This window comes from Peromyscus eremicus, chromosome 10, assembly GCF_949786415.1.
Source record: "Peromyscus eremicus chromosome 10, PerEre_H2_v1, whole genome shotgun sequence".
NCBI lineage: Eukaryota > Metazoa > Chordata > Mammalia > Rodentia > Cricetidae > Peromyscus > Peromyscus eremicus.
In genome coordinates, this window is record NC_081426.1 from 80249077 (window position 1) to 80260307 (window position 11231).

An 11231-nucleotide genomic window follows, 5' to 3' on the forward strand; every position below is an offset into this window, starting at 1 on the left:
GAAAATCTATGTTTACATCATATTTTTGTTACACTATTTGTGACAAAATTTGACTAACATTAGTAAATTCATTCATTGACTGGTTGAAACATTTATATTAGTATATAGCACTATTTGAAATATTGGGGTAAAATACAAAGAAGGCAGTCAAAAACATTTAATCTTATGGATTTTAATACTGGTGGAAAAGCAGGATGAGAATTGGTTTAATATATAGATATATTAGGCAGTAATTCTGATATAAAAAGTCTAATAAAATATTTTTGTAGACATAATTTATACCTGGAACTGCTTTCCTTCTAACTTGTATGTAGCACCTCCATCTTGCTATTCAAAGTCCTCCAATGAACATCATGAAATAACTTTTAATTCTAAATGTAACTGGTCCACTATTTTTTTTTTTTTTTTTTTTTTTTTTTTTTTTTTTTTTGTGGCAGGTTCTCAACTATGTAGCTCTACCTGACCTGGAACTAGTAGAGATCCTCCTGGCACTGTCTTCTTAATGCTTGGATTAAAGGCATGTGTTACCATGCCTGGCCTGAGTAGCCCATTATTATTTAAAGAAAACCATTTTGTAATAATCACCATACACCAAAACAAAGTTTTAAAGGGTTGTGGGGCTGGGCTGTGGTGGTGCACGCCTTAAACCCTAGCACTTGGGAGGTAGAGGCAGGCAGAACTCTGAGTTCAAGGCCAGCCTGGTCTACATAGTGAGTTCTAAGACAGCCAAGGCTACACAGAGAAACCCTGTCTCAAAAAAGCCAAAAAAAATTTTTTTTTTTTTGGGAGTTCAGCCCAATTGGTACAGCCCCAACATAATCTCTACACCTAAGGCTCAGAGGACACCATGGATAAGTGGGGGTAGAAAAATTGTAAGAGCAGGTGAGTCTGCTGCTGGATAGTGTCTTCTGGCCGTGACAGGGATGCTATACCCATGAGGCCTCAGGAGAAAAGTTCCTACACAAGTTGTGAGTTGCATGGCTACAGGGGGTAGGATAGCATTTCATATTAGAAGCTCTGGTGGTATCTTTTGACTGGACCTCATGATAGGTCTCTGCAAGTGATAACCAACCTAGTGATAAAACCCAACCCCACCCTCGAGCCTGGGTTAGTCCAGGGTGGGGTGGTGCTAGGCCTCAGGAGGCATCATTACAGTGACTGACTTTAACCAAGGAAGGAGTTATTGGCTTACATGGCAAGACTAACAAGGCATAATCCTGCAACTGTGGAGCTGGCCGCTTTTGTTAAATGCTTAAGAAATACTGTAAGAGCAACTGAAAGGTCAGTTTTGTTCTTATCATTTCATAGTAGTGCTGTGAAGCTCAGAGAGTTCTTCCAGGAGCGTTTAAAGGTTTCACAGCAGTGTTCAAGTCATTATCTTGTCCCAGGGACATGTTTATTCTCTGCTTCTTAGTGACAATACTGTTCTCATAACCCCTGTTTTTTTTTTCACCCTTCTGCAGAATGTCATGCTGGTTCACGCTGTCATCACCATTAGACTAGCAGTATGTGCTGGGTGGGAGTGGGTGTGTACTGTTATCTAGGGTTCATGAGTGGCAGGGTGAGGAATAACCTCAGGAGGTTTCAGAGAACTCCAGTACAAGTAAAGGTTTTAGGAGCTCTGTCATTAAAAAGCCCCGGTTCTCAGTAAACTTCTTTAGAGGTGACATGTAATGCACTTGGAGGACTCTCCTGACTCATCTATCACGACTTGAAAGTCATCCAAGTTTAAAAACAGCCTAGAACAAGAAATGACTTTGGCAAGAAGTCAGTTTGCTGACCCCTGGTTTTGAGATTGTCTTTCAGAATTAGGTGTGTACATTGAGCTGAATATTGGCATACTCTCTTCTAACATGAGTGAGATAACCGAAGGATGCTGGGAGGATCGGCCCCACTCACCATAGCATAATGCTTTCCATTCCCTGGCTTTGCGGATGCAGAGTCCTGTTTCCCATCAGGAAATGCTATTAGCAGGACTCTGCCACACCCCCATCTTATCATCATACTCCCTGGTATTGTTGAATCTTTATAGAGTAAAGGTATTATTATAAGGGTGCAGTAGTGCTTACTGCCCATGGAAGGGAGACTGTACAGCAGGGGCAAGTAGGAAAACACTTGGAAGCCGGGAGAACATGTTGGTGCTTCTCTACCCAGTTATAAATAGACAATGTCAGCATCCATGGTAAACCACCATGCAGGGAAAAGGCTTCGATCTCCCTAGGATATCTGCATGATCTCGTTAGGAAAGGAACCTGGAGGGACTGAATTGCTCTCCGAGAGTTAAGGCAATTTAAAATGTGTGATGGAAGAGGAAAATAATGAGCTTTCGATAGCCTCAGGACGAATTATAGCAATGGGCAATGTGGCTTGTCTGTGACATATTGGATTTAATATAAGGCACAAAATTGCATGAACTATATAAATGAAAGACTGTATTGGAAAGTTTCCTGGATTCTCAGCCCCCCCTTCTCCCTTTCTTTTTTCTCTTATTTTTGAGATTATAATATAATTACATAATTTCTCCTTCCCCTTTCCTCCCTCTAAACCTTTCCACATAGTCTTCATTGTTCTCTTTCAAATTCACAGCCACTGTTTGCCATGATTTTTATACACATACACACACACACACACACACACACACATTCCTAAGTATAACTGCTCAGTCTATATAATGTTACTTGCATGTACGTCTTCGGGCTAACCACTTGGTATTAGAAAACACTTGGTCTGCTTTTCCCTGGGAAAGACTATTTCTGCCACTTTCAGCATTCCTGGGTAGTCTTTAGTTCTTTGTATAAGGCTTAGACCTCATGATCTTTCATCCACCCACTTTGGCATGCTTGTTTTTATTGTTCTTGTTCAGCTCAGGTTTAGGCAGCCATGTTGGCGAGGCTTTATGGGTGCAGCTTCTGATGCTGCTAGGAGACACAGTCTCACACCAAACTCCCTGATGGGCTGGTCCTTACAATCTTTCCACCCCCTCATCTACAGTGTTCCTTGAACTTTAGGTACAGAACTTGTTTTCACATGTATCCATTGGGACTGGGCCCCACAGCCCTCAATTTTGATTGGTGGTGGTTTTATGGAATGGTCTCTGACTGTTGCAAAGAGAAATTTCCTTAATGAGAGATGCAGATTACGCTTATCTATGGATATAAGGACATATTTAAAATGCAGTTAGGGTTATGCTGCGATAGTAAGGCGGTTGTTGTAGATTCTCCTCCAAGATGCTCGACTTTACTAATGCCTCAGTAGTTGGATAGTTTCCAGCTCCAGGCATGTTTTCCCACTTGTCCAGTGGGTCACTGGACAAGTTTAACTATTGAGCTATTGGCTTCTGCCAGGCTATGTGTGTCAGGGGCCTCTGAGCCCTGTGTGTGAAGCACATGGTGTCATTAGCAATAGGCACTTTACCTTCCACCTCTAGGGGGCAGCTAAGGGCAGTAGCCATAGCCTGTATGTTTTGGGAGTCTCTTGGACAACGACCCTGACTAACAACTAAAAACAGGGTTTCTTATGCCTGGTGTTAGAGTTTTTTTCAGGTGGTCTCTTACTTTTGGGGGGTGGGGAGCATTGTCAGCCTAGCTGAGAGATTTCATTCAAACTATGTATGTACATTTACACACAGACTTACATGGATTTTAGGGATTTTTTTTTTTAAGGTAAATAGTTAATACAATGATTCCTTCTGACCTTTTCAGACATCCTTACTGTTATTTTCCCCTCCTCCCTGCTTCTTCTGTATTTGTATTCTTCCTCCCTCCCCCCATTTCCTCCATCAGATCACTTGTACCCAGCTATTCCCCTCTGTAATGCTGCCCTACCCTTGTACTCCAGCCCTGGTCCCTTTTTAACTTCTCTGGTTTTGGCAGTTATTCCGGCATATGTACTCACACCTGAAGATTTGGAGCTAAGGTCCTCTAAGGAGAAAGAACACACAACGTTTGTCTTTCTGGATCTGGGTTAACTCCCTCAATATGAGCTCTTCTAGTTCTACCCATTTACCTGCAAGTTCATGATTTTATTTTTTAAAAACAGCTGAAGAGTACTCTACAGTGCTTATGTAACACATTTTCATTATCCATCACCAGTTGTAGGATATTTAGATTGTTTCCATTTCCTTGCTGTTGTACATAGAGCAGAAATGAATATGGCTGAGCAAGTATCTGTAGAGTAGGATGTCTGACCCTTTGGGCATATGCTAAGGGCTGCTATACCTATGCCATATGGTAGATTTAATTTTTATATTTTTGAGAGTTCTCCGCACTGAGTTCCAGTCAGCTCACTTTTATCTTAGCATTGCAGTAGTGCTCCACCAGTCAGCTATCACTGGATGGGGAGATGCCGTAATTCTGTTGCATGTTTTTGTACTGTGTTCTTCGTTTTCTCTTGATCCAGTGTGGCACACTCGTTGAAACTATCCTGACACACAACGTGAGCTGTGAGAAAGTCATTGCTGTGACAAAGCCCTTGGCTAATGAGGATTGAAGCAGGCAAAAATGAAAATTGAATCAGGATTCTCACACAGTCCCTCTGTCTGGCTAGTCAGGATCTCTGCAGGCACTGCATCCCAGCTTCAAAATGTTTGGAATGTTAAAGATGTGAAAAAAATGATTAGTTACTTATTTACTGCTTTCATTCCCTAGAATAGAGCAAAATTTAAAACATGGATTAATTGGTTTACTTTTTTACATCTAGAGCCTGGAAACGTGGTCCTAGCATGTATAATAAAGAAATGTTGAAAGAATAAATGAAAGGCCATTTTTCCCCATCATGATCCAGGCTCCTTCAGTGAAGGTCCAAGGCGCAAAGCCCTAGTGCAGTCATGGGGCAGCTAAAGATGACACCAATTGAAGTGACAGGCTTGGTTTCCAGCCAGACTTGTGATAAGACCCAGAGACTCAGTACCACATCATTCTTGAAGTATAGATGCTATTTGAAGGATGATTCCCTCACTGTACTTGACTATCAAAGAGGAAAGGAGAATTGAGTGAGTATTGTTGGGAAAATATAATCAAAGCACCAAATATCCTCCATAGCCATAGAATAAAAGCTCTTCACCAGAGCTGAAGAGAAGGAAAACAGGTGGTCTGCTGGAGGAAGTGAAAAGATAGGAAGAAATCTTAGCCTATTACACAGCCAAACATTATATACATGTACATACCGTTATAGGCATGTTCTCCAGGTAAGTAATGACTGGTCCTCGACTAAGACAAAGTGAATGCACATAGAGTCCTGCTGTATTTGTTATCTGGAATCCCTCTGTGTTAGCCTAGTGTTTTTACCTGAAAGAAAACAAAGGTCTCTCATTTTGAGGCAGGACGGTGTTTCAGAGCACGGCACATGATGAGAGGCTAATTCTCCAGAGAAACTAGGAGGGCTGTTTTCTGTTTTTGTTGAGAAATTTCAAGGAGATAGTTTTCAGATATTAAAAAAAAAAATCCCAAATTGTAAAGATAGCATGAAGTTGACTTTACGTTTAAAGCAAGACTTTATATACCTTGCAAAGAATCATAGAAGGAGTTTGCAAGTCTTCTAAGGTAAATGTTCTAAGAAAATGCTTTGTAGGCTAAGCCTCTTTCCTTATTTTCAACAGGGAATGTTACTTTCTAGTTTTTAGTTTGTATTATTTGCCCTCACAGTTCAAAAAGACAAACAGAACATCCTAGCTGAACCATGGACCTTTGATTTAGCAATCTGACACAGTGAAAACTGAATATTTACCTGCCCCTGGCACTGTGTGGCTGGGCCAAAGTCTCTGCTCCTACCTTTAAGAAATGCATTCATTATCCTAATTGTATTCATTTTAACATGAAGCTGTGTGGTTTCAATAGGTCATGGTGACAGGCCATATAAAAATAGTGGGTTTGTAGGCAGTGGTGGCGCATGCCTTTAATCCCAGCACTCAGGAGGCAGAGCCAGGCGGATCTCCGTGAGTTCAAGGCCAGCCTGGTCTACAGAGTGAGATCCAGGACAGGCACCAAAACTACACAGAGAAACCCTGTCTCGAAAAACAAAACCAAACAAAACCAAACAAGACAAAAAGAGTGTGTTCTTCAATTCTATTTAAAGAATCTTTTGAAAGTATATGTATTTGCATGTGCCTATGTCTGGGTATGTACACATGTGTGGGGTGCTCATGGAGGCTAGAAGAGGGTGTTGCATCCCCTAGAGTTGGAGTTGAAGACAATTGTGAGCCACCTACTAATGGGGGCTTGGAACTGAACCCTGGTCTGCCATGAAAGCAGTCTGTCATCTTAACCACAGAGCCATCTTTAAATTCACTGAATTTTATGTTTATATATTTTGCTCTCTACTTCCATTAAAATGTATTAATTCTTCATTATCAGAAATATACTTTAATATTTAGTACTGATGGATATTTCGTCAATCCGTGTTACCATGAACAACTCCTTTTGGTCCCACCTAAAAGAGCCTGCATGATTTGCTCTTAACAGCACCTCTTATTTACATCATTTTCCTCACTCACTGCAAGTCCCTGGTCATCTGCTTGAACATCTTAAACTCCCTCTGGCCTTTGATTTTTTATCTGCTGTTTTCTCCTTTTACTCTCTTTGCATCTTAGTGCTGAGCCGCATAATTTGTCTCAACTTAAACATCCAGTTTGGGGAGGCGTTTGATTGGGTGAAGCCATGTTTATATATGCTCTCATAACATTTGCCAGCTTTATCATTTTAAAATTTGGGGGTGTAATCACTTTCCTAATGTCTCATGCTCCTTCTAGATTTCAGACTTCAAGAGTGAAGAACATTGTTCTGATTCGTAGACATTGCACACCCAGTTTCTGGCAGAGTGCCTGGGATGTGCAAGGGCTCCAGGCTTATTTACTATGGAAGATGAATCTGCACAACTCTATTGGGTGGATAGTATTGTATTCTACAGCCAAAGAAATTAGAATTCAAAGAGGTAACATTGTCTGATTATTCAGAACAACGCCTCAAATCCACACTTAGTTTGATCTTGATATAAAAGAAAACCAGGAAAGTTTTCTTGTAGAATGATTACTATGTTTTTTTTTTTAATATACGAAACCACATATAACCATCTAATAAAGTGGATATTTTAACACATTGGCATTCATGAACCCACTAAAGACGAATGATGTAGTTTACATAAGCTACCCATTCCCCTCTCCAGTCCTCATAGCTAGGATGAAATTAAGGTATCGAGCTATATTTAGAAATGCATAGAAGAGATTATGATTCTTACTATGCACTATATATTATATGAAACAAACCATGTGCATCAGTACTAAGCCATGAATATTACCCCTAATCTTAGTGCTATTAGTTAATTCCCCACCAACAAACCAACTGGGTAGCTGCCTCCTCCTGTGCCAAGATGATCTTACGCTTTATAGAGAGGAGAAGAAAGCGGGCATTCTGTGATTATCTGGCTTCAGGATAAAAGTTATTTCTCACCCAAAACAAAGTTTAATAATAGATTTTCAAATTAATTGATTAAAAATTTGTTGAGTATGGAAATTTAATAGAATTAACACGCAAAAAAAAAACAAAAACAAAAAAACAAAACCCGTGAGAGGAAATATTCCTACCTCAGAAATGAGTCACTATGAGAAAAATGTTTTGTAATGGAAGTAGGAAGTGCCAAGTACTTCATTATGTTCACGTAATTCAAAGTTTTCACTTTTTGGATAACTTTCAGCACATTAAAGGGGGTGAGCCAGGAAAATAAGGATTGTGTCTTTGGAGAAATGATGGATGGTAGGGCTATTTAGGACTAGTCTGAGTTTGGAGAGCTGCACTGTAGGATAACCTGACTCTGAGAACTAAGTTTCTGCAGATACAATGGCAGAACAGCAGAAGGGAATTCTCCAAAAGGAAATGTAAAATGGGATACAAGTTTGGCTCAATGGAGACCTGATGCAGATTCGTCAATATTGAGAACCACTCTCTGACTAAAGTAGCTTAAACTGACTTATTTTCTGTCCTATTAAACTGCTACAGCATGTGGTTAGTAATTTCTAGTCTGAGAGCAAATGCTACAAATGTCCAGAAATAAAGGACAGCTATTTCCTCCTCTGTGTCTCCTGATTATAAAGATGATGGAAGATAGTGGTCACTCCACTGAGCATTCATTTATTGAAATGTCAATGAGGGTGTCTGTTAACCTTTATACAGATTGTACAGAGAACAATTTCCTGTTAATTAAGTTTAGTCAAGGGGAAGCCAATTCAATCCATTTAGGTGTCAATAAGATAATACTTTTTGTTTTATCTTCTTTTTTTTAAAGAAAAGATACACATCTAATAATGGTCTACTATGGGTGGGTTTTTGTTTGTTTGTTTTTGCTGCTGACATTTCATATAGGACCTCACTATAGTTTCTATAAAGGAGCTATAAGTAATCAAAAGGAGTCTCTTACATCTGGGTGGGGTATGATCCAGCAAATGGGGCTATTAGAATTTGGAGTGGCTGGTTCAAATTTGTCATCTAAACTTCTGGAAGAAACGTTTTCTATTTTGACTGCTTTTCTTAGAGTACCGCTGACTGGTTACAACCAGACAAACTTCATTATCGAAATAAACCCAGGGGATGGTGAGATGGCTTAGCGGGTAAAGTGCTTGTTCTATGAACCGGAGGACCTGTGTTTAATCCTTGGACTTCATGGAAGTACAGAGGGAGAAAAACCCACTCCATAGCTGTCCTTTGACCTCCTGGTGCATACTGTGACATGCACACCCACTCTCAAATCACACAACAACAACAACAACAACAACAATAGAAGGCCTAAAATCTCAAAAGTTAAAGTACTCAGCTTCCAGTGGAAGGAGTAGGTGTATGTAAAATGAAGAACTAATATGGGGCTGGAGAGAGAACACAGTGTTTAAGAGCATGTACTGCCTTGCAGAAGACCAGAGTTTGGTTCTCAGCACCCAGGTTGGTAACTCCAGATCCAGGAGAGGTGATGCCTTCATTTGGTCCCTATGGTCACCTAGGCTCATGTGCACATACCCACATACACACAAGTAATAAAAAGGTTTTAAATAAGAAATAATATGTATAAGGGAGTAAAGAGGACAACTTTTGAAGTCTATATGGGATAACTTCAGACTTCTGATTCCTCCCCAAATCTGTAATGTATAATTTCATACAAGAAAAATTTCTTTGCATAATGACCTCCAAGGTGTGAAAGGCAAAACACACACACTAGAAAGCTAGGAAATGGCTTTATTCAAGCTACTACAAGAGGGATAAACTGTACTGCGTGGCATGAAGCAGACAGGGAAGGTATTGTTCGTGACTAGGGCAATAGGGAAGAGAGCAAGTCCCCTGTGGGATGAGCCCAGGAAAACTCATCTTGAGCCTTTCTGGGCAAATGGTCAGCATGAATAGACACATTTGTCTGCTAAGTGGCGTTCATCTCAGTTGGGTACTAGTGCTCACAAAGAGACAGAGATGGGTCTATCTTTCTGATTTTTTTCAAAGGGATAGCATCCTAAAATCCCTGAAGGAAGGCATTGGGTTGTAAAATGGACAAGAACTGGAAGAAGGTAGAGAACCACAAGAGAACCATAGCTCTAGTATCTCTAAGAAAAGAGAATTGGGATTTTATAAAATGAGTGCATCTGTCGGGGGAGGCAGGTCTGACACAATTCATGAAACAGGATAGGTGTGGGAATGTACAAGAGCCATTTCTCAGCTCTCTAGGGGATGGGGGAATTAAAAAGTATTTATAATATATCTCATTCAGGGACATAGGACTCAGGGAATATTCACCACTGTGGAATAGTCTTCCACCTAAGGTAATGCAGTCACCCATCATTAGTGTATTGTGCTTCCTGGCAGGGAGTTTTCAGCAGGATTTCAATCATGGTAGTATTAGTGGGGCTTGTGGGGTAGCTTCCTTGTGGTGCCAGAATTCCAACAGACTAGGCTCAGCCACACATTCCAATATGCCAGCCAGAGATCTGAGTCATAGTGAAGGTAGAGAAGGGAGATTTGAGAACAGTCAAGATGAGAACACATATGGGGGTTCAGTGACCTCAAGTATGTCTTCAGGAGTCTAACTGGAACTTTTTTATAGCCAAAAAAGCAGGGAAAGGAGGGGCCGAATATTTGTAGCTAACAGGACAGACGGTGGTCTGATTGCTAGCTGGGATCGGGCTCTGCTGAGGACCTGGGGGCTACTGTCACTGTCACTACGGAGGAGAAACCTGACTTCCAGGAAGCTCTTGCTCCGGAGGCAGCCTCACCCTCCTGGGTAAGTGCCATCATTTGGGAGGTCATCTGTCCTGACAGGCTTCCATGGCTCAGGTGAAGTTTCAGTCCCCGTTCACAGTGACATTTATTGATCAGTTCTGTGCTTCCTGGAATTCACAGTAACTGCGGGAGACTGTCTTCAAAAGAAAAGCTGAAGGAGGAGAAACGGCCTGAGAGGGACCTATTGGAGTTATTGCAGTGACTAGTGTCCAGTGGTCACCTCCCTGGACTGGTGTTTGACCGAGTCAATACAATAGACAACTGCTCTGTCCCCTAAATGTGTTGTTAATCAAAACAAGTTTTGTTTCAATAGAAGTAAAAGAGTTTCTTTGCTTGTGAGGTGTTTAATATTTTTATTGTTTTGCTTAATACTTTCGTGTGCTTTTGCTATTAGTAACCATTTTTTATTGCTACTATTCCATGTTTATTTCTTAGAATGCTAATCTTTCATTTGGATTATATTTTAAATGTTACAAAGCTTTGGATTTACTATCTCATCTGATAATCATATCAAGAGAAGGGAAATGTAAAATACTAGGTAGTGTTTTAAGTTATATGTACTACAATTGTGGCCAAATTAATTAGAGCATGGGTTTTTATTCACGTACACAGCTGCCTCCTCCAGAGGCAGGGTTTGAGGGGGTTGGCATTGGATGTGAAGAAGACAAGGCTTTTATAGCTCAGGGGTATGGGGGTTTCCAAATGGGGGATTTGGTGGGTAAAATAGGCATGGTTATAGGAGCAGAGCATAAGCATAACAAGTTAGTTCTAACAACCTTCTGAAACAAAGACATGGTTGCAAGGTGGGCATAACAAGGTAGTCGTCATAGCAATAAGCTGTCATGACAAGGTAGTCATAGCAATAAGCTGTCATAACAAGGTAGTCAAAACAATAAGCTATCATAACAGGGTAATCATAAGTGGTTATATAACCTTTTGAAACACATGTAGGGTTGCAAGTTGGTTATAAACAACTTTTTTATTTTT